Source organism: Cricetulus griseus, chromosome 3 (assembly GCF_003668045.3).
Source record: "Cricetulus griseus strain 17A/GY chromosome 3, alternate assembly CriGri-PICRH-1.0, whole genome shotgun sequence".
Lineage (NCBI taxonomy): Eukaryota > Metazoa > Chordata > Mammalia > Rodentia > Cricetidae > Cricetulus > Cricetulus griseus.
Genome location: NC_048596.1, coordinates 66838629 through 66861306, shown reverse-complemented (window position 1 = coordinate 66861306; position 22678 = coordinate 66838629). Strand labels below are relative to the sequence as shown.

Here is a 22678-nt window from a genome sequence, read left to right as displayed (position 1 = left end):
CTGAGATTATCAATTTAAGGAGATAGAATTCTGGGTAATTAATAGAGGATCGGACTTTCTTTTCAAACTCTTATTGTCTTAATATTCTTCCAGACAAGTTCAGAATGGAGAGCAATTTCCTTGTTTTACATGGATTTCCAGAAACATGCTTTAGGTCAGCTTGGCCATTGCAGTGGGTCTGAGCTATGATGTACTTATCCATGAGTGTTTTACATGGATACAGCAAAATACATTCCACAGAGAGTTGACAGCCACACATGGGTTCTCCTGAGATCCCAGCGCTTTGTTCACCTCCAGAATATTGAACGAAACATTTGAGAGGACTTCCCTGGTGACAGTGGGGTCTCAATAGCCCACACCCAAAGTTCTCTTCTCTTTGCAGCTGCACAGGTGTCCTAGGCAGGCCAATTCTCAGGGGCCTTGTAGGCTTGCGGAAATATCCAGAGCAGAGTAAATGGGAGCAGGAAGGGAACCAGTTGGGTAGGTGGAATGGGGGACAATGAAGCCTTCATGAGAGGCGTTTGGAAGTTTTAATTGTCTTTGAAGTGTCTTTCAGATCAGAGAGAGTACAGCCGTATTCATACCTGCGGCTCTAGAGATTTCTGACGTGTCACTGCCTGCTTCTTCCTGTTATGTGTCTCTGAGCAGACCCTGGTGTGGGTGGCCTGGGCAGTTACAGCACTCCTGACTCCACTCTGCTTTCTACCAGGAGTAATTTCTCCGCTGGTTCACACTTCCTCTGGCCAACACTAGTCCCTGGATGGTTCTAGAACATTCCACCAAGGGTTTTTGTATTTACCATATCCTGTGTCTGGAGTGTTCTTTGCATGTATGTCATGTGACCGACTTCTTTTCACCCTTCTTAGTGTAAATGCTGTCTTCCCAGGGGCCCCGTCCTCTGATGTGGAATCTGAAGCAGCCCCTTCACCGTTACCCATGGCAGAGCCCTTTAGTTTTCTGTATAGCATTCCTCTTTGGTTTATTTTATCTGTTTACACTTTGCCTCTCTTTGCTCTCAAGAATGTAAGCCATAGGGGTTGCTCATTCACCATTGTGTTCTCAATGGTGCAGACCGCCCACACAGCACACAGCCTTCTTCCCAACCTAGTAAAATTCTGCCAAGCATTTCCTTTTTGATTTTTTTTGAGATTATAGTTTAATTATAACATTTCCCTTTTCTTCCCCCAAACCTTCTTATATGCCCAACCCACTCTCCTTCAAATTCATGGTCTCTGTTTTTCATTGTTATTACACACACACACACACACACACACACACACACACACACACCTCCTAAATATGACCTGTTCATTCCATATAATGTTACTTTATGTATGTTTTCAGGGCTGGTTGTTTGGCACTGGACAGCCATTTGTTGTGCTCTTCCCTGGGGAGGACCACCTCTTCTGCTTCCAGCTTTCCTCAGTCACAGTTCTTTGTGTAGCATTGAGGTCACATTTCTCTTTTCTCTTCTTGCCTCCACTTTGGTGTGTTTACTGGTGTCTTCCTTGTCCAGTTCATGTTGAGCAGTCATGTTGTTGAGACTTCATGGGTGTAGCTTCTGACATTGCTAGGAGACACAATCTTACAGCAAACTCCCTGATCCTCTCTGGATCTTACAGTCCTTCTGCCACCTCTTTCACAAAGTTGCCTAAGCCTTAGGTCTGGGAGTATTTTGAAGATGCATCCATTGGATTGGACTGGGCTCCACAACTCTGCATTTTGATTGGTTGTGGTTTTCTGTAGAGGTCTCCATCTGTTGAGCCCTTTCTTCGAGTCAGGTATCCACTTTGCCTGTGTTATCTCATTTAAACCTCTATAGTAGCCAACTGTAGGGGTATCTGCTATTATTTTTGTTCATTTCTTTGTTCTCTATCTCTTGGGAGAGGTCCACCCTGGCTTTGAACTCCAGATCCTGGTTCAGTCTCTGAGAGAACAAATGTGTCACCAAACTCATCTTTAGCTCTAGACGCTGCTTTTAATATCAATTTACAAAACAACAAAACAAAAAACTACAAAGGGAGTTTAGGTGACCTGTGTAAAGTCACACCCAAGTCTGTACTTTATCTTTTCTTTTATGTGTATCAGTGGTTTTCTTACATGTGTGTCTGTGCGCCACATGTGTGCCTGTGTGTAGTGATATATTATTTATTATTTATTAAAGTTTGCCTGAGGATTCAGAAAGCAAAGTCATCCAGAAGCCCTAGAAGCCAGGCACACACCTGCCTGAACTAAAAGATCTCTACTGGTTCAAGGCCACACTGAACTACATGAAATCGATCCAGTCCTGAAGAGAAACAGCTCACACAAAGATGATCTCAGCAGTTGGGATCACACGCCTTTAATTCCAGAGCTCATAAAAGGTATTTAAGATAGGAACAGGGTCTCAGAGGTGGCATTCATTCTCCAGCCACATTGAGGATAGGCGGCATACAGTCTCTAGCCACTTTGAGGAGAGCATAGCAGTCTGAGTGAATCTGAGGAGCAGTGAAGTTATCACTGGCTGCTTTGCTTTTCTGATCTTCAACTTGAAGCTTGAACTCCAATATCTGTCTCTGGGTCTTTTATTTATTGTGTTACATGCCTGCAGATGTTAGAAGATGCCATCAAATTCCCTGGAGTTGGAGCAGTGGATGGTTGTAAGACAACCTGTGGGTGCTAGGAACTGAACCCTGGTCTTCTGCAAGAACAACAAATGCTCTTAACTGATCCCCATGGTTAGTGCTTTTGTGCCTTGGGGTGCCTCCAGTCATTCCATGCTAGTCAGGTTTTATCTGCTGAGCACATGTGACAGGTACCGTTCGAAACAGTGGAGAAATGTGTACAGAGTAGAATAAGGGATAAATAAATGCACAGATGCCAAGAGTCAATCCGAGAACAGCACAGCAGCTCCTTCCCTCAGCTCTTCTCCCCTGCCTCCTGGGTGACTCACATCCCACCTCCCTCCTCAGTGCATTTGATGAAATCAAGCAGGTGCTAGATCAGAGTGTTCTAAGATGTATATTCAATTTTAAAGTGGCTGGAAGTCAAAGGCCTCTGGAGAAAACAGAGAGGGGCAGATGGACAATGGGTGTATTGGAAATATGACAGCAACAATCTTGTATTTTTACCCAAAGCGAAAATCAAATTAGATGGCTCTCCATCAGCAAATGGGAGCAGAAGGTGGATACATAATTTCATGAGAACATTCCTTTCCTCTGCTTATTAGATTAGTTGACCTAACAAGGCGTTCTCTTCCCCTCGACACCAGACAATGAAAAGCATCTTAACTGTGCCAGGAGCTGATGTTGCTGGTTCCCATTTGCTTTGCTGTTATTAGTGATACCTACATAACACTCTCATTCAGCCGCTAATTATTGTGCTGGAGCCTGGAGGTAAGGCAGAGCATGACCTTCCCCATCTGGGGAAAATAGATCGGATTGGCCACAGCTGTTGGAGACACACCTAGAGCTCTGCCTGGGGTCAGAGAACTGCTTCCAAGCCTGCAGTTATTCCCGGAAGTGGTACCCAGGAGGACTGGGAAAGGTGATGGGAAAGAACTAGTTACATTTGAACAAATGTGGAGAAAAGAAGATGCCGAAGACATTCCAGCCGAGAGTGGCCACATACTGAAAGGCCCAGAATGAAGAGACAACAGGCTGTGAGTCTGGGCTTAGTGAATGTGATAGAACATGTAGCTACTATTCAGATGTGTGTGTGTGTGGGGGGGGTGAGTGTGTGTGTGAATGTGTGTGTGTGTGTGTGTGTGTGTGTGTGTGTGTGTGTGTGTGTGTGTGTCCTGCTTGGAGTGGGTCTTACAGACTGCTACATGTTATTGTTTTTGTTCCCTACAAACAGAAGCCATGACACATGGTGATGACCTGAGCTGATGGCAGCTTTGGGACACTTCTCTACTCTGACAGTGATGTGAAAAAAATTTTAAGGGGAAGGAAGGAAACAGGAAGGCTACAGAAGAGGCCATTGTGCATGTACAAAGGACTGGCCAGCACCATAATATCCAGGAGTCACACTTAGGAGAGGCCAGTGCAACAGCAGGTGCTGACAATGGCTGTCGTGGGGGGGTGTCAGGAGGCCACCTGGGATGGGACAGGAGCTTGTGAGTTCAGTTCATAAACACTGAGTATGGGATGCTGAGGGACCTTTCCTTGACTGTGTCCCTTTAGCAGCTATCTGTGTATGTGGCTTGGGGTGGAGACATCATGCAGTGTGGTGGGCGACAAGCAGAATCCTACCCTTTCCGTCTGGACACTATTACCGGATTTCAAAACCTTTGGACACACATGGCCGAAAGTGGCCATTTAGACTTTCCAGTAAAATGTTATGATGTAAGTAAAGTTCTTATAAAATATGCATTTCTGAAAATGTTTCAATATTGAACTGAAACACAGATGACCTCCAAATGGATTTTTTTGGATCAATATTGAAATTACACATCCCTGCATTTACCATTATGCAATTTAGTTATGTAGTTTGAGTGAGATGAATTCCATTAAAGGACCTGTGCTGTGCCTATTCATTTTGGTCCCTGGGAGTCCCCTCTTACCCCCACCCTTGAGTGAACTTTTCTCCTGTGTTCTGCCAGGATTTGGCTCTAGGACTATACCTTGTCTATGTTATTTTTCTGTTTGCTTGTTTTCTCCGACACCGAGCTGGAAGAGAGCCAAACTGATACCCCTCCCAGACTAACCCAGAGTCTCACACGTTGAGGATGGAACACAGATGACAAACATCGTTACTGAAAAGCTACTCCAAACTGATTAGACCAAAAATTGGATTGGGGCTTAAATGGTTTTAAATCCTAGATGGGGGTATGGCATGGGGACAGTCATATGCAGGACCTCATTGTTTTAAGAATTCTAAAAGCATGGGGCTGGAGAGATGCCCCAGTAGTAGTTAAGGGTACCAACTTCTCTTCCAGAGGACCTGAGTTCAGTTCCCAGCCCCCATGTCAGGCATTTTATAACCACCTGCAACTCCAGCCCCAGGGAATCTGACACCTCCAATCTCTAAGGGCGCCTATGCTCACGTGCATATACCTGCAAGCAGACTCACATGTAATCAGAATAAACAACAACAGATGATGATGATGATGATGATGATGATGATGATGATGATGATAATAATTCCCAAAGCTTCCAGGTCATTTAGACAAACTCTGACTCTTCCTTGGTATCAATTTCAAAACTGTTTAAATGAGGAAAGCGGAGAAATGGCAGAGAGGCCTCACCTGTTTGAGCTATAAGAATTCATAGTTGACATGGCAACTTTCCCTCTTGTATTTCTTTGAAGCGTGTATATAGGGCTTGTGGGTTTAATTACCCTGTACGACATAGTCATACAGAAGTGTCACAAGACAGCTCTTGCCTGCCAATCAGCACCAAGGGGCACTGTGGAGGCTCTCTGCAATTGGATTATATGTGTGGAGACTTTAGTGACTCTGTTCTCCTGGACACCCATTTCACACTGAGGCGGAGCCTCTGACATGACCCCATTTTCTGCTACGGATTTAGTTCATCACAGATTATTATCCCCCAAGTTACAGCCATTCACATAGAAATGTGGACCATGGTGTTCTCCTGTGAGAGTGTGAAAATACAGCTGAGGTGCCTGAAATGAGCGACAAGGCACCCAAAGCTTTAGCAACACAGCACACAATAAAAATCAAAATTAAAAACAGGGGTCCACATTTGACTACTAGGATGGCCATCTTTTGTCCATTTTTATCTAGTCCTAAATTAGAGCTAAGTAAATTTAGAGTAGATATGAAGAAGCAGACCAGTACACACTATGCTGGATACCATGCACTTCTGAGGATGTTTTCTGGTTTGTAACAAAACCCTTAGACTGCCCAGAACCACAGACTTGTTAATGTGATGTCCATGGAGGGGACGGTGTACTGGAAAATCAGTACATGGGGTGCAGAGTCAGAGAGAGGAACTGGGGAGATGCCTTGGTTGGTGAAGTGCCTGCCAGGCAAGCAAAGGGCCTGATCTGTGATTTGCAGTTCTCGTGGAATATCTGGGTAAAATTGTACCTATCTGTAACCCTAGCACTGGGGGTGGAAGGTAGATGGAGATAGGCAGATCCCCCCTCTGCCCCCAGATTACTGGCCATCAGTCTAGCCAATCTGTGAGTGCTAGGTTCATCGAGAGTCCCTGTTTCCAAGGAGGTGAAAGACATCCACTATCCACCCCTAGCCTTAATATAGATGTGCACACAAGTGTAGGTGACACACACACACACACACACAGAGAGAGAGAGAGAGAGAGAGAGAGAGAGAGAGAGAGAGAGAGAGAGACAGAGAGAGAGACAGAGAGAGACAGAGACAGAGACAGAGAGAGAGACAGAGAGAGAGAGAGAGACAGAGAGAGAGAGAGAGAGAGAGAGAGAGAGAGAGAGAGAGAGAGGGAGAGAGAGGAGAGAGGGAGAGAGGAGAGAGAGAGGGAGGGAGGGAGGGAAGGAGGGAGATGGAGAGAGGAGGGGGCAGGCAGGCAGACAGACAAAAGTTGGAAAATGAAAGCAAGGGGGAGAATCTGAGAAGCTCCATCCTTCCCTCAACTCGAGTTTGATACCATTTCTGGAACTTGCTCTTTATAAATACTTCTGTTCCTTGTGTTACCCAGTGAACAGAAGAAGTTCTGGGTTCTGAGTTTGAGGGAGGGAGAGTAAAACATCACCATTGTTCATTGGCACCCTCCTTATGACTTATCACAGTCATAGGTGTTGTCACTGTCCTTCTGTCTACTGTTACACCTGCTTTCTTGATGGAACCTTGGGGAAAAGGACTATTTATCCCTGCCTATAAGAAATAGGAAACAATCAGAAATACTGAGTAATGTGTACAAAGCTATATAGCAGAGTTCAGGGAGACAGGACTGGACTACTGTTGGGTTCTGAAGACCATGCCCTCCTAGCTGGTGGCTCACACAGTCTTCCTAAGAAGCAATGTCCTCCTTTGGTTCTGAAGGCCTGAGAAAAAGCCTCTGTCAGTCACATCCCAGAAGACTATCTGGTATGCTGGCGTGAACATATGAATAAGGAGGCTTAGAATGCCTTTCTGCACTCAGTTTGATTTAGTCACAAACTTCAGGTTATTTTTTGTTACTATTTCAGCATTTTTGGGCTCTAAATATTTAGCACTGTACATTTATAAGAACAATATGGTTCTTTATTCCTTTTCTTTTGTTATTCTTCATTTACTAAATGCTCAAATATCCAAACATGTTGTGTTTTTTCTGAAATAATAACAACAACAGTAATAATTTTTCTTTGTCCAAATCTTTCTCATTTAGTTTCTAGAAACTACTATAAATAAAACTGTTGATACATCATTTTGGAAACTGTAGGGCACAATTAAGTTTTCTACCAAATAATTTCTTAATATACTGCCTCCATTTGTAGGTCACAAATGTGCTGAGTTCTGGATTGAAGAGTGGGCATCTATAAAGAGATAGGATGCCATTGCTGTCTTATGGGATGGATATCTCTTGATTTTAGGTACTCTCATACCACCGGTGTCAGTGTCATCTCAGCAGAAATCTCCTTAAAGTCACAAGACTTGTTTAAGTCACCTTTCCTGTTGCTGTGATAAAATATCCTTGTTTCCAGGGAGAAAGGCTTTGCTTTGGCTCATAGTTTGAAAATACACATCATGGTGGGGACCGTGTGATGGAGGAGCTTGGGGCAACTGGGCAAGTTGCAAGCATAGTCAGGAAGCAGAGGGAGGCAGATGCTGGTTCTCACCTTGCTTTCTCCTCCTTCTCCAGTCTGGGCCCCAGCCCAGTGAATGGTGCCACTCACAGCACAGGTCTTTCCAGTTCAATTAACCTAACCTAGATCCCTGTATCCCTAGCGGCATGACTGGAGGCTAAAGTAATCTAGATAATTCCTCAAGAACATGCCCAGAAACTTGTCTCCCAGGTTTTTTAGGTCCCACCAAGCAATCAGTATTAACATCCTGGGACTTATTTGTCAACTATCTGTCCAGCCAACAAGTTAAAAGCAGGTGAAAAATGATGGTGTCTTCTTTCTAATCTTATGCTCTCCCACTGAAAGCCTTCAACGCTTAGACAACTGTCTGTTGTTTGAAATGATCACATGTTATTTGAAAGTCTTGAATGTGGGCTGTCTTTGTTGTATGAGAATGATCAAGTTTATGTAATACAGTTGTGGTGGGGTGGGCTACAGATATAAAAGTTGAAAATTCAATTAACTATTTTCACAGATAAATAAAGCCCCATGGCCATTTCTCTGGGAAGGGTCATAAGGTCAGAGCTAGACTGCCTGCTTCCAGTGCTGTGTTGACATGGGCAAACTGTGGCTTTTCTCAGGCTTCAGAATTTTCCTTTAAAGGAAAAATAACCACCATCGATACCACCACCACCACCACCACCACCATGCAGCAGTGGCCTGAGCTCTTTATCTGCATCTTCAAGTTTATGTATTTTTCAAGATCTTGTGTATCCCAGACTTGCTTCGAGCTAGCTATGTAGTTGAGGTTGATCTTGAACTTCTGATCCACATCTTTCTACCTCCTAAATACAGAGAGACTACAGGCATATGCCACCTGCTTGGTTTAAGCAGTGCTGGGGGATTGAACCCAAGGCCTCAGATATTCTAGGCAAATGCTCTACCCTCTGAGCTGTGGTTCACATCACATGTTCATGTTCATGTTTACAACACCCTTTATAGGCACTTGTTGTATGATGAGAAGCCAGAGGCACAGAATGGCTACCAACTTGCCCAGGGTCACACAGCTGTTACTGTGCAGGCAGTTTGATTTCAAAGCCCAATTTTTTATTGCTATGCAAATTATACTTCCAATTTCCTTTAGTATTACAATGGCCTTTCTGCTCATGTCCCTGTAATGAACAATTTATGCTTAATGCGGTGAGATTGCCTTTGGAAGCAATTATGAAGGATTTCTAGTTTGTGTTCACTCATTGCTATGGATTGAAGCTGAAAGATGCAGGAGGAGCAGAAAGTGTCTGAAGGACACTCGTTCAGGTACAGTCATTTGTGTCAGGTCACAAAGAGCTAACAGCAGCTCCCCCCCATGCTTCCAATTTGCTCAGGAGATCTTGTCCTTTCCCCTTCTCCGGGGGACCATGTATGTCTCTCTTAGAGTCCTCCTTGTTTCCTAGCTTCTCTGGTGGTGCGGATTGTAGGCTGGTAATCCTTTGCTCTATGTGTAAAATCCATATATGAGTGAGTGCATACCATCCATGTTTGTCTTTTTGTGACTGGGTTACCTCACTCAGAATGGTTTATTCTAGTTCTATCCATTTGCCATTTGAATTTCAAGATTCCATTGTTGTTTTTCTGCTGAGTAGTACTTCATTGCATAAATGTAACACATTTTCTCCATCCATTCTTCAGTTGAGGGGCATCTAGGTCGCTTCCAGGTTCTAGCTATTACAAATAATGTTGCTATGAACATAGTTGAACAGATGTCCTTATTGTATCAATATGTTTCTTTTGGGTATATGCCTAAGAGTAGAATTGCTGGATCTTGTGGTAGACTAATTCCCATTTTCCTGAGGAGTCACCATACTGATTTCCAAAGTGGTTGTATGAGTTGGCACTCCCAATGAGAAGGGGAGACGAGGAGGGATGAGGATGACATAAGGGAGCAGGAAGGTTGTGTAGGGGGAATAATAGAGGAGAACAAAATAAGAGATACCATAAGAAAGGGAGCCATTATAGGTTTAAAGAGAAATCAGACACTAAGGAAATGTCCAGAGATCTACAAGGATGACACCAACTAACAATCTAAGCAACAGTGTAAAGGCTACCTTAAATGCCCTCCTCTGATAATGAGATTGAAGACTAAATTATATGCCATCCTAGAGCCTTCATCCAGCAGCTGATGGAAGTAGAAGCAGATACCCACAGCTAAACACTGAACTGAACTGGAATCCAGTTGCAGAGAAGGAGGAGTGATGAGCAAAGGGACCAAGACCAGGCTGGTGAAACCCACAGAAACAGTTGACCTGAATAAGGGGGTGCTCTTGGTTCCCAGACTGATCACTGGAAAACCAGCATGGGACTGATCAAGACCCCATGAATGTGGGTGTCAGTGAGGAGGCCTCGGAAATCTCTGGGGCCTCTTATAGTAGATCAGTACTTATCCCTAGCATAGGAATGGACTTTGGGAGCCCATTCCACATAGAGGGATACTCCCTCAGCCTAGACACATGGGGGAGGGCCTAGGCCCTATCCCAAAGGATATGACAGACTCTGAAGACCCCCCCCCCGCCATGGAAGGCATCACCCTCCCTGGGGAGCAGAAATGGTATGGGATAGGTAAGGTGTTAGTGGGGGGTGGGCAGGGGAGGAGGAGAGGGAGAGAGAACTGGGATTGACATGTAAAACAATCTTGTTTCTAATTTAAATTAAAAAATGGAAAAATTAGAAATTAAAAAATGGAGAAAAAGAGAAAAAAAGAGCTAACAGTACTCTATACAGAACAGGCTGCTGTAAATTTAGTCATGTAAGTGAAAAAATCAAGCCTGCCTAATATTGATAATAAGCTATGCATTTCAGACAACCTAGATATTGTCTCAAAACAACCAACTGGGCAGAAGACAAGTCAACTTGCTTTTAAAATTATTTTTTTTTTGATTTTTAAAAACTGTTTGTATTTGTGCATGCACGCTTGTGTGTGTGTGTGTGTGGGGGGGGCATATGTCCACATCAGTGCAAGTACACATGGAGGCCAGAAGAGGGCCTTGAATTCCCAGGAGAGAAGCTGGTATTGCAAACATTGTTAGCCATCCAAGATCAGTGCTGGGAACCAAACTCCAGTGTTCTGAAAGAACGGCATGAACTTTTGAGCACCGAGCCATCTCTCCAGCCCAGCAATTCCAACTTTTATTTAATCTGTAACTGTGTATGGTACCCTGTTCTGTGAGTGATGTTTAGGATCCTCTGTTCCCTGAGCACCCACACAGTTGATGGCACAGGACATCCTATATCCTGAGTTTCTTTGATTCCTTACAGGAATTCAGCAAGGGCAGTATTTGACAAGTTTAACAGAGATGTTAGGACATTTGATCAAAGTCACTCGGCTACTCAGGGGTTAGATGCTAAGACATCTTACACCCAGCCCTTGGGCACATCTACTTGTAAGTGGAGAAAAATGTTTCCCTCCCCTTCCACTCAACACAGGGCTTGGATGGTCATTTCAAGGAACAATTTATTCAGCTGAATAATTGCATCTAACATGCAGGAGGGTTGAGCAGATGATGTGCCTGTTCAGCCTGTCTGGTGCTGTCAGAGATGAGTGGGGTCACTCTGGCATCTCTGGTCACTTAAGAGGCCAGCTTTCAGTTCCCAAAGAGTTTCTGTGAGTATCTGAAGGAGGTTTGGGAAGAAGCAGTTCCAAAGGGTGACAGCATAGATGTGAAGACAAATCTATCTTCAAAACAGGTGATAAATCTATCTGCTTTCTCCAACTAGGCCTCACCCCCTCGAGCCTCTAAAATCCCTCAAACACACACAAGCAGCTGGGAATCTGGGCCTGAATAAATCCTGTGGGGGACATGGCATGTGAAAAGCCTAGTATATGGGAAGAGGGCTCAGTGGGGAAAGAGCCTGGCACACAAGCATGAAGTTCTGGTTCCCCAGCATCCATGCAAAAGCTGGATATCACAGCAGGCATCTAAACTCAGCATTGGGAGTGGGAGGTGGGTTTCCTGTGGCTTATTGGCCAGGGGGCCTAGCAAGTCAGTGAGCTCTAGGTTCAGTGAGGGACACTGTCCTAGAAAATGAGGTGGTAATTGGTAGATGAAGACACTGACATCTGGCCTCCACATTCATGTGCACACACATACAGGAACACCTGATTACATTTGCAGATACACAAGCATGTACATAACACACACACACACACACACACACACACACACACACACACAGGAGCACCTGCTTACATGTGCAGATACACAAGCATGTACATATACATAAGACATTGGACTCACAAAGATAGGATAGATGATAGAATATTTTCTTTAAATCTTGCTAAATGTTAATGAACTAAATATCTTAACTATAGTTCTTACTTGATAACTGTTTTGTTATAGATTCTACTATGTTAATGTTAAAACCCTTCTTTTTATTTAGACAGAAAAGAGATGATGATGATTCTGGGAAATATAGTAAAGAGAAGTCTTGTGATTCAGGCAGGAAGTGACCTAGCAGGCAGACTCAGAATATAAATATAGACAAGCATGAAATCACTCTCTTTCTCCTCATCTTTTCTCTGGGAGCCGCCATGTGAGCCCGAAAAGAGAAGATGCATGCCACCGGCATCCTTGATCAGATAAGTCTTTATAAAATATATACACTAATAGTTATGGTTGATACTTAAGACAGAGATAGCAGATAAGAAATCCTAGTCATTGGCCAGCAGCATTGTAACTAATATAAGTGTCTGTGTGTTATTTTGGGTGCCCAGGCAGTGGCGGGGCTCCGGCAGCTTGGCGGAAAGATTTATTGTTACACCTGCTTACATGTAAAGATACACAAGCATATACACACACACACACACACACACACAGGAGCACTTGCTTACATGTGCAGATATACAAGCATCAAAGATGGTCACAGATAATATCAATAGTAATAGTATTGTTACTACTGTCCCAATTTGAGGAAGAAGTAGAGATTAGCCCTACTCTGAAGTCAATAATCCCCAACACAAACAAAAATCCTGAGGACACAAGATACTCTGACCCTTCCAAATTCTACCATTTAGAACCTATTTTGTATTCAGTTCACACAGTAGAACAAATACACACACACACACACACACACACTTTAAAATACATCTTCAGTAAACTGTTTCTAAATTGCTAGCATTGACAAAACATTTAGCAAATTGTCAGGAACCATCAAACCCAAACCAAAACACTTCTATTGTTTGTTGGTTGGTTGGTTTGTTTGTTTGGAGATAGAGTCTTGTCGTGTAATTCTGACTGGCATGGAGCTCAAACACCTTTTAATCCTTGGACACACAGCATTGCAGTTCAGAATGAGTGTGTCTGCTATACGTGTTCCTTCCACATACCAACTACCCTTGGAGAGAACTCAGGTCTGTCGATTGGGTAAGCATTTTCCCGGAAATCTGGATGCAGTTCAGCCTCTGCTCTCCTCACTCGCACTGTATGAAGAGGAGCTTTTATTAATTGGTGCTTGGGGCTGAGGGGGAGTTTCTTGGCCTGGGCGGAAGCCAGCCAGCCAGCCAGCTCCCAGGCAGACGCGCAGGCTGGCCAGCTGGGCTCTCTTAGACACTGACCTACATTGAACCAAGCTCACAGAATGTGTGTTAGATCAAATTTGTTCCTTTCTGCTTGCTCAAAGAGAGTTCTGCTCTGCAAATTTCCATGCTATCGCTGCCAGAGACTGATACAAGACAGAAAAAGACCCTACATCCTAGAGATTTCTAAACCAGCCCACAGAACTGCTCAGGAGCTCTGGCAGAGGTCACCAAGAAATGCCTCTGCATTCTGAAGATAGTTTTGTCTCTTCTTAAAAGGGGGCCCCTGACTATGAACCTGAGCATATGGAGCCCTCCTTAGTGGGGCACACACACTTCCCTGCTCAGATCCTTAGTGGGACTGAGTTGGGACATCCTAGGAAAGTCAGGGTGTCTGGCAGCAATCATATGCACTGCTGCCTACAAGAGAACTTACAAAAGGGAAGAAGTGTCTCTGAGACCACGGGGGATTGTAAAATATACAACTGCAGAACAAAACAATAAATCCCACCTGAGTTCTAGTTGCTGGATTCTCTCCTCATGGGAAGGACTGTTCTGTCTTCCATGTTTTAAAGAAGCTACAGGGATACTGGCTGCTCTTCCAGAGGACCTGGGTTCAATTCCCAGCACCCACACGGCAGCTCAAAACTGTCTGTAACTCCAGTTCCAGAGGGTCCAACATGCTCACACAGATATACATGCAGGTCAAACACCAATGCACATAAAATAAAAATAAATAAATCATTAAGGAAACTATAGGGCGTTCTTGTCATCCCCAGGCCCAGTGTAACTGACTTCCCAGGACTGGGTTGATCTCTCAGCTGCTTCTGCTTCTCTTTTTCCATCTTGAAGAGGGCTTTGCATTTAGGTCTCATGTGGTGCAGAGCCCAGGGAAGAGCCATCAAAAGCCAGGCCAGTGGCAATAGGCCTCGGTTGCCTCTCTTTCCAGGACAAAGGCCTCCACAACCAATATGCCCACAATAGGACCTTTGAATTACCTTCTTCCTCTAGATGGGCTTCTCTAGAGAAGAGGGGATACATTCCCCAGTGCCTCCATTCCTCACTCACTCCCAGCCCTGTAGGTCACAGGAGAGTTCAGCTAATCCAGATGGCTAATTTTCTACAAGAACTTAAGTAGTGTAGTCAGAACAGTGATGGAATATTTTATGTTCCTCTCATCATTCGTAGGTGAGGGCAATATGAATGACTGTGTGGAGTCAGTTAAGCAATTCAATACATGACAGAATGCATTCTTGGGTCATGAGAAATTGAAATCTGTAATAAGGAACATGGCCTTAAACTGTAAAATTAGTTAAAAGCCATGGAAGGGTGACAAGTTGGTTCGTATTTGATTGAACCAGTACTCTTCTACATTTGTGAAGTTTTCAGAGACTTGTGCTATGCTGGCAATTGAGGCAGTGACAAAGCATGTGGTACCAGGTCCAGAGCTAGAATTTCTCTCTCTCTCTCTCTCTCTCTCTCTCTCTCTCTCTCTCTCTCTCTCTCTCTCTGTGTGTGTGTATGTGTGCACATGCATGTGCCTGGGCAGATGTGTGGAGATCAGAGGCTAATATCCAAAGGCCTTCCTTCATCTCTTCCCCAACTTACTGTTTTGAGACAGGGTCTCTCACTGATCCTGGAGCTCACAGTTTCTGCTAGCTTAGTTAGCTAGGCCATGATGCCCTAGGTCTAGCCCGCCAGTGCTAGAGTTACGGACACATGTAGCCATGACCACTACATTTTTACATGAGACATGGAGATCTAAACTCAGGTCCTTATGGTTATGCCACAAGCACTTGGCCCACTAAGCTACCTCCTTAGCCTTGAGTTTTCTTTCAGTCATAACTTTTCCCAATGCAACATCCCCAAGATGTCCTGGATACAGAGGGGAATATGCTTACTCAATGTACCCACCCTAGGACAAGAATTTGCCTCTCTGGATGGATGTTGGCCAGAAAACAAACAAACAAAAACATGCCTCCAATCTTTTTGGCTTCTCAGCACCGGAAGTTCAGTGGTTCCTTTCCTTTTTTTTTTTTCTTCAATAAAGGAAAATAGAAGAAAACTTCCTCTGAAGAACCCAGGAACTCATCATATTCAGAGGAGATTTGTGGTTTCATTTTCACACAATGATCTTGCATGCGAAGTTGGGAGTTGGGATGACATCATGTGTACCACTAAACACACGCTCCAGAAAGACGTTCCTCATTAAAAGCTGAACGTTTTCCATGTGTCTGGGGAAAAAAGAACTAAATATGCTGAGCAGGGAGGGAGGCATAGTTTAATGACTAAAAAATGTCATTTATAATGCTCTGCCTCAGTAACTCTCCATAGTTCCCTGAAAGGGATACTATAGTCACCTGAAAGCTCATTGAATCAATCAACACTTCCCAAGGCCAGAAAACAACTATGACCATGCACAGTTCTCCACTTCGGGGATTGGGGAGCCGAGTCAACATAGAAAATGGATAAAATACCACCAAAGCAATGTCTTTTTCCCAGAAGCCTGGGTGTTTCCAAAACTAAAGAATCACATTTCAACCCCCTGTAGGACCGAGCACTGTTTTACCCTGAACATCAAAATCTGGACCAGTTATTGGATGAGCCTGTGGAATTTGTGCTCATTTTGTTGGGTGTGACAGTGATACTGTGGCTATGTAGGAGCATGTTAGGCTTTGGAGATGGTTCTGCAGATAAAGTCGTTAACTTGCAAGCAAGGGGATCGGAGATCTATCCGTAGAACTCATTTAGAAAGAAAAACATCAGAGGTGGTGGCCTGTGCTTGTAATCTCAGCACCAGAGAGGCAGAAGCAGGCAGATTTCAGGATCGTTGGCCAGTCAGTTTGGCTCCATGCCAGAAAGAGACTCCGTCTCAGAAAATAAGACGTCTCATGTGCATGTGGCTAACTCCCAACCTTCTGTCCACTGTCTCTGTCCTGTGTGTATGTTGTATGCAACATGCACATTTTTCTAAACCATTGAGCAGTAAGTGACACACATCATGGCCCATTGCCCCCAGATCCTTGGCTGGCATTTCCTTTGAGCAGATCTGTTACCAGCCACAATATGGTATCTATCACCTGGGAGCATCCTCTTAACCATCCACTCAGGTCTGAGGGTCATATAGCAGACTCAGAGCAACTGTAAAGATTTTTTTATTTGCTTTTACTTATGTGTTGTATGTATATGTTGTCTGTGTGTGCACCATGTGTGTGTAGCGACCTCAAAGGACAGAAGAGAGCACCAGATCCCTAGGAACTGGAGTTACAGGTGTTTGTGAGTTGCCCAGTGTGGGCGCTGGAAATTGAGCCCTAATCCTTTACAAGGGCAGTTCTTTTGCTCTCTCAGCAGTGTCCCCTCAAGACCTTTCCCCTTATTACCCAATATCCACTGTGTCCCTTTGCTTTATTGTAACAACAAGTCTTTACTCCAAAGCTGTCCAAGTCCTGCTGTCACGTGGGTGCTTTCTGCCAGGCCGCCCAAGTTCTGCCTGCTGCCATGTTATGGTCTCAAGTAACACAGAGAGACTTATATTAGGTACAAATGCTGTTAGGCCAATGACTAGGATTTCTCATCTGCTAGTTCAGTCTTAATGATCATAAATCTATATATTATATAAGACTTGTCTTATTGGATGCCAATGGAAACATCCTGTCTTCCTGGGCTCACATAGTGACTCTGCGCTTTCTCCTACCTTTCCCAGAATCTTCACTGACTCTAGTCCCGCCTATCTTGTTTTCCTATTGGCCAACAGTACTTTATTTATAATCAATAAGACAATTATATACACAGAAGGACCCCCCCATTACTTTATCTTAAACAACATTTAGATACAATTCACCTGTCACATGATTCACATGGAATACAAATAATTGAGTACTTGTCAGGGTATCTATTTGCTGACCTGTGTGTCTATCAATCACCCCTTGGCATGATCTGAGTGTATTCCCCTCTTCCTGCTTCACCCCCCATACTCATCACCCTTCACCCCTTGAGCCTTTTCCATTGCCTTTCTTTTCTAAAAATAGACTTTTTAAAAAATATGTTCTTTTTTTGAAACTAAAATAATTTGATGCTGCCTGGCATTCCTGTGCCTCCTCTGAGGTTGTGTGTTCTCACCTCAAATAACTTCTTAGATGGCCTTCCATCTGAGGGAGACTATATGGCCCCCAGTTTCTCACTGATGGGATTGTGGTCACTTCTGCAAGGCAGGGGGCTGATTCCTCTCTGTATTGTGGCATCAGTGGATGCCACATCTAGGGGATTTGGACTGTTTGCTACTTGAAGATAGAGAGAGACATAGCTATTATATAGGTGCTGCTGCCTGGCTGCTCATGCCTTGGAGACACACTCTTCCAGAGCTGACCTCTGAGGGGCCCAGGAATTCTGACCATCTACATGGCTGCTACCTTCCCATAGTTAACAGACGGCCTGACTGCTCATGACGCTGTGGAACATGGTCCTGTGCTTCATGGATCTTGTGAAGTGTCTCTGGGACCCAAGGAGGAAAAAGGGCCATGCTTTGTAGAAGGAAAAGACCATCCTAAATGGCCCCAGGGCATTTTATGTATGGGGGGTAGCACCTGGTCCCTCTATTCAGGGGGCTGGGCAGTGACTTCCTAGAGCAGCCCAAGATCTCTATATAGCTTTCTCCTCTGTCTTGGGCCTTTGATGTCTTCCCTAAAGTCTCCACAGCAAAATGCATAGGCCATAAGGGAAACAGGTGGCAGGGAAGGGGTTGTGGATGAGAATGACAAGAGTCCAGAGGAATCTTTTTCTTTAGGCTAAAGCAGACCTGAGTCTTACCACTCCCTGCCTCTGAGCAGAAGTGAGGTTGACCCCTGAGACTGCTTAAAGCAATCTTGCTCAGAAGTATGGGGACCAGGGAGAAAGGAGGCCCATCCAGGGAGAGGCAAGACCACCTCACGGGCGTAGTCCTGAAAGAATGGAACAAAACAATAGCCTCGGAGTGATCCACAGCCAAGGCAAACAGAAGAGCACACACAGGAGGAGGTGGGCTCCCAATGGAGAGGAGAGCTTTCTTAGAGATGCTGACAGCACTCAGACGCCCAAGGGCCACACAGCCAGGTGCAGAGAGCTTCAGTTCCCCTAATCTGGGGGCCTGTCTTCTCCCAGGGCAACTCCACAAAATATTATTATTATTTAGTCCCAATAACAATAATGACTCACAAAACAAAAACCAAAGCAGGCTAACTATTGGAACACCAAGAGATTTCTAAGGGGTTTTATTTTAAACATATGTTTTCTAAGAGAGCAGGGAGGGCTGCCAGAAGTGCAGCACGGAGTGTGTTTTCCTTTTTCTGTGTACAGGGCTTGCTTTGGAAACTGTCTATAAGTGCCCCCAAAGTTTCTCTTGTCCAAATACTTGAGGGTGGGACGTGGAGTTTAGAGCTTAACCTAGTTATCTCATTGAGTGAGAGTGAAGAGATGAGATTTTCATGTGATGAGATCGTACGGTTGTGGGGGTTGGACAGAAGGGTCACTCATGCCATCTAAACACACAGAAGAACACCACATTCCATGGTGTTTTGCAAAATCAGCCATCCTACTCTACAAGCTATTGGTGGAGCAGGAAGGAGTCCCTCTACACTTTCCTTCTGGAATTCCACGGGGCCATGTCTCGTACGATGGAGTCTGGCTGGTATGGAACCCAAGAGGTGGACAAGAGAGTCACTCCCTGTGTCTGCAAGGTTGGTAGACAAAACTGTGACACGAAAACTGGCACTTGGTGTATGATCTCTCGGCAACTTGGCATCATCAAATGTCTGTCCTGTCCCTGGTAACCACAGATGGCTTCCACAGTGGGTTAGGTCACCATGGTCCCAGGTCCAGGGTCAGAGAACTGTGAGGCTCATAAAACAAAAAACAAAAAAACAAAAAACAAAAAACAAAACCATGTAATGAGTTACTTCAGCTAAGACCTCAAGCACACAGAGATGCAGATTGCTCCAAAGAAAAGAGTACCAGCCGGGGGCCGGAGGAGATGTGCAGAATGCTTGCCACACACTCATGGAGACCTGAGTCCAGCACCCAGCATGGTGGGGGTGTATCTGTAATCTCAATGTGAGAGTATGGGAGTGGATCCTAGGGTTTTGTAGTCAGCCAGCTAAAACAGGGAAGAGGTCTTGTAAGAGATCCTGTCTCTAAAAATAAGTTAGAATGTGGCAGAGGTTGAACCCTGGCCTTCATGGATACACATACCTGCCTATTCATGTACACACTCACATTTACCTCGTCCCCCAGGAAAATAAAGAAAACCAGATGGGCATAGCAGTGTGACTACTTGGGAATCTGAAACAGGAATATCAAGAGTTTATGGCCAGCCACCCTTGATAGCCTGGGCTATCTAGGAAGAGCCTGTCTAAAAATTTAAAAATAAAACATTAGAGTTTAAGGATGTATCTCATTGGTTGCCAAGCACACATGGAGCCCCCAGCTCAACCCCCAGCCCAGCAAGGAAAAAGGAACAAAAGAAAAAAGGAAAAAAAGGGAACACTCTCACTGCAGAAGCATCATGGATTCCCATGCACACTAGGTCCTCCCTAGCCCTGTTGGCCTTTGCCTCCAGTGAAAGAGGTAAGTGATGATCTCTGCCCAAAGCTATGAGTCAAACTTCTGGCTCTGTTACACTTCAGGGTGGGATTAATTATCACCAGCCCTCTTAGGGAATTCATTTAAATGATATAAAATAGAGTTTACTGTCATTTTAAATAAAGACACCAGATGAAATTTAAGACATATGAAGAGTAGAGAGAATACCAAACTAGAAACGGCAGGATGCTGTGATTCTAAAGGGTTCTGAGTCATCCAGTGAGTTCTGCCATCAGAATGTGCTGCTAGCCGAGTTAAGAACATTCTGTGTTACGTGTCCCACAGAGTAATGAGTCTTTTGTTTTAGTCCTAAAGGAAGCATGAGTTAAAATATGACGATCTTCTCCTGGCCTGAAAATAATGACCTTAAAACTGTAAATGGGGATTACAAACTCAATTCAGAAGGGCTTTGAAGAAAATCTCCTACTGTCCCCAACAGGATAGAGACTCTCAGTTTTAAGGGGTTGGGTGTCACTTCAGTAGGATTCAACAGGGACTGCCTGCTGTCAAGGTTTACTGCTGAGCCCTGGAAGGAGATTCAGAGAGAGAAATCCTTAAGGTGTCTCCTGCTCTTGCAGAAAGGGGTCCCTTCATTAAAGAATGTGACATCCCATTTGTAGAGAGCCACGGTAGAATTGTTTAAAACTGTGTAGACACAGACATACACAGACAGACAGACAGACAGACAGACAGACAGACAGACAGACACACACACACACACACACACACACACACACACACACACACACACACATACTGTTTCAGAACAGAAGTCAAGGAAGGACATTTTTCTATGTAGATGAAATGTCCTACTATATAGAAAGTGTCTTTCACGGAACCTGGAGTTAGGCTGGAAGCCAAAGTTACACCATTTTCCATCTCCATCCTCCATAGGATGGGGCTAAAGGTGCAGGTGCAGCCATGTCCAGCTTTTCATGTGAATACAGCAAGCACTTTTGCCCACCTCATCTCCCTAGTACCCTCTTTATTTATGCCTTGTTTGGGAGACTGAGTATGTTAAAGTACAGAATGAGGGAGAGGGTGTCTCTGCTGTGCTACACATAACATTCATTCATGGCTGTATGTTGCTGAAGTGCATTGTGGGAAATGTTCTTGAGAGCATTTATGAAAGGAGAGCCTGGGTTGGGAGAATATACTCGGCGGCATAAAGAATTACTTTACCTAGGAGGTAAATAGATGGCAGCATCAGATTTTAAACACAAAAAGGAAGTAAGTACAGGGGCCAGAGCACAGGAGCATGCATACTGGTGATATGTACAACAATGAGAACAATAATAATTAAGGGATAATGACTGTGGCCATCATTTGCTGAGCCCTTGTTTCTTGTAATGAAGGGTGCTTGTCTTTTAGAAGCATGGTCTCCTTTGACACTTAAAAGTGTTCCTAAAAACCATCAGTGATTCTAACCATTCTTTAGAGGGCAGATGAAGGCATGACTGAGGCATGCAGATCACATAGCTAAAAACTGAAAAACAGAGGTGTCCACTGGGACTAACCAAGTCCCCTCCAGAGCCTACTGAAGACTGGAGACTATAATCGGGGCAGAGTTTTTCATCCTTTTGAATTAGTTATTTACAACACAAGAGTAAACAACTTTTTTCTTTCTTTCTTTTTTTTTTTTTGTGTGTGTGTGTGGGGTTAAGAATGTGGTGAGGGAGCCCAGGGCAGAGCTGAAGTACCTCTCAGCAAATAAGCAAACAACAAAAGATAATAATAAAGTCAGGAGTGATTCACATTTGGTTGGACTGCAACAAAGAAGGAGAATCCAGCAGCTACCAATGTCCTTCATGGCCATGGCTTTAGCCAGAAAAGGGAAGCCAAGTTTGTGTGTGGGTGGGGCTATCTGGAGTGAAGCTATGTGCCACTCAAGTCTGTGGTGTCTTAATTCAGCTCCACGGCATGGGTCACTCTTCTTCATATGCCTGTTGAATTTAATGCATTAACCTCCCTCTGAACAACAGTTCAGACTCTTACTTAATTGATATTGAAAAAAAAACCTTGCTCAGAACTGAGCAAGCATTTGTGCATTATTTATGGCTGTTACTGAGAAAGAGTTGGAGTGATTTAAAATCGTTTGACTTTGTGTAGAGACATGAGTGTAGAAAGAGGCTATGGAGTCCTTGGCATTTCTTCTGTATGTTGGCTATATTTGGCATCATGCAGGGAATGAGTCAGTTTGTTCATTATGACAGTAAACACTGAGTGCTTCTACATGCCACACTGGATACTGAGGAAAGAGATGAATTAGAGCATGGTCCATGCCACCAAAGTCCTCCAGTATGGTAGGGCAATGGACACGAAAGCAAATGTAAATAAAGTATCCCAGCTTCTGGACAGTGGTTGATGCATGGCATGTTAGGTCTGGTAGAGGAAGCATGGAGTGCAACCAGACAGGTAAACTGGAGATGTGTGAGTACTTAAGCAAGACTTCCTAAATGTGATGATGGCATGTGAGCATCTGTGGTAATTTGACCAAGAGATGTCCCCCAGAGTTTCAGGCATTTGAACACTTGGTTACCAGTTGATGGCATTGTTTGAGGAAGGTTAGAGGGTGTGGCTCTGCTGGAGTAAATATGTCATTGGGGCGGGCTTTAAGAGTACATAGTCTTGCCAACTTCCTGTTCATTTTCTCTGCTTCCTGATGTGATCTCTTGGCTTCCTGCTCCTGCTACCATGTCTGTTGCTCACTGCCACGTCATCCCACCATGAACAGACTCTTCTCCTCCTGGAACGTTAAAATCAAATAGACTCTTTCTTTTGGACATGATGTTTTATCTTACCATGGCG

The 22678-nt window shown here is 44.2% G+C and overlaps 1 protein-coding gene across 4 annotated transcripts in view; it reads right to left on the bottom strand.

Annotated features, from left to right (window-relative positions):
* Positions 1-22678, bottom strand: part of Adam12 (ADAM metallopeptidase domain 12) — a 315670-nt gene that overhangs the window by 121257 nt on the left and 171735 nt on the right. The window lies entirely within an intron of this gene.